We start from the raw sequence: 1,784 nt of genomic DNA on the forward strand, positions 1-1,784 counted from the left end.
TTTTCATGTGTTTTTGGTCATTTGTATTTCCTCTTTGGAGGAATGTCTATTTAAAAATTTTGCCCATTTTTAAATTGGATTTCTTGCTCTTTTATTGTTGAGTTCTATGATCTTTTTATATAGAATTGAAATCAAACCCTTATTGGATATGTGGTTTCTAAATATTTTCTCCTCCTTGACAAAGGTCTTTGAATCACGAAAGTGTTTAACTTTGAGGAAGTCCCATTTATCCATGTTTTCTTTCATTGCTCATGTTTTTGGTGTAAGGTTTAAGAATGCACGATCTACCACAAGGTCTTGAAGATGTTTTCCTACATTTTCTTCTAGGATCTTTATGGTTCTTGCTTTTATATTTAGGTCTTTGATCAGTTTTGAGTTCATTTCTGTATAAGGTGTAAGATAGGCCATGTCCTCTTCCTTTCTTTGGGCTATGAACGTCCAGTTCTCCCAGCATCATTTGTTGAATAGACTATTCTGCGCCAGCTGGCTGGGTTTCACAAGCTTCTCAAAAATCACTTGACCTGGTTATGGGGGTCTGTTTCTGAGGGTTGGTTTCATTGATCTATGTATCTATCTTTATGCCAGTACCATGCTTGTTTTTACTACTATAGCTGGGTAATTTGATTTAAAGTCCAGAAGTGAGAGTCCTCCAGCTATGCTTTTCCTTTTGAAGATGTTTCTGGCAACTGGGGCTCCTTACCCTTACAAATAAATTTGATAATTGTGTTTTCCATTTCTTTAAAAAAATGCTGGTAGAATTTTTATTGGGAGTGCATTGAATCTGTATATCAATTTTGGTAGAACTGACATCTTAATAATATTTAGTTTTCCAATTCATGAGCATGGAATATTCTTCCAATTATTTAGGACTTTTAAAAAATTTTCCTCCCCCCCCCCCTTTTTTTTCGTTTTTACTTTTTTTTACTTCCCCAATCAGAATATTGACAATCAGCACAGAGTTTTCTGTCTACCTATCAATAAGTTCATCATGTGTTAGGTCTTTTTAAAAATTTCTTTAAACAATGTATTGTAGTTTTCTGAATACAAGTGCTTTACATCCTTGGTTAAGTTTATTCTTAAATATTTGATTCTTTTAGTTGCTATTGTAATTGGAATATTTTTCCTCCCTTCCTCCTCAGGTTGCACATTAGGATTGTATAGAAACACCACTGATTTTTGTGTATTGATCTTGTATTTTAACACTCTACTGAAATTCTTTATTAGCTCTAGCAGTTTTGTTATAGATTTTCTGGGATTCCCTATGTATAGGATTATATCATCCATGAATAGTGAAAATTTCACTTCTTCCTTTCTGATTTGGATGCCTTTTATTTCTTTTTCTTTTTGCGTGATTGCTCTAGCTAGAACCTTTAGCACTATACTAAACAACAGTGGTAACAGTGGGTATTTTTGCCTTGTTCCTGGTCTCAGTGGGAAAGCTTTCAGTCTTTCACTATTGAGTACAATGTTAGCTGTGGGCTTTTCATATATGACCTTTATCATGTTTAGAAAGTTTCCTTCAATTCTTATCTTTTTTGGTATTTTTTAATCAAGAAAGGATGCTATTTTGTCAAGTACCTTTTTTACATCAAATAATAGAATCATATGATTTTCTTTTTTTGATTTATTAATGTGTTGTATTACACTAATTGATTTTCTTGTGTTGACCCACTCTTGCCTGCCTGGTATAAAACTCACTTGATCATGATGAATAATTCTTTGAATGTGTTGTTGGATTCAATTAGCAAGTATTTTGTTGAGGATTTTTGCATCCATATTGCTAT

At 32.9% G+C, this 1,784-nt stretch overlaps 1 non-coding gene across 1 annotated transcript; it reads right to left on the reverse strand.

The window, feature by feature from the left end:
* Positions 1–930: 930 nt before the first annotated feature.
* On the reverse strand, positions 931–995 carry LOC111765309 (small nucleolar RNA SNORD43). Its single transcript, XR_002797690.1, has one exon. It is a non-coding gene; the product is annotated as a small nucleolar RNA SNORD43 (small nucleolar RNA).
* Positions 996–1,784: the final 789 nt, after the last annotated feature.

The sequence above is a fragment of the Dasypus novemcinctus genome, chromosome 8 (assembly GCF_030445035.2).
Source record: "Dasypus novemcinctus isolate mDasNov1 chromosome 8, mDasNov1.1.hap2, whole genome shotgun sequence".
NCBI lineage: Eukaryota > Metazoa > Chordata > Mammalia > Cingulata > Dasypodidae > Dasypus > Dasypus novemcinctus.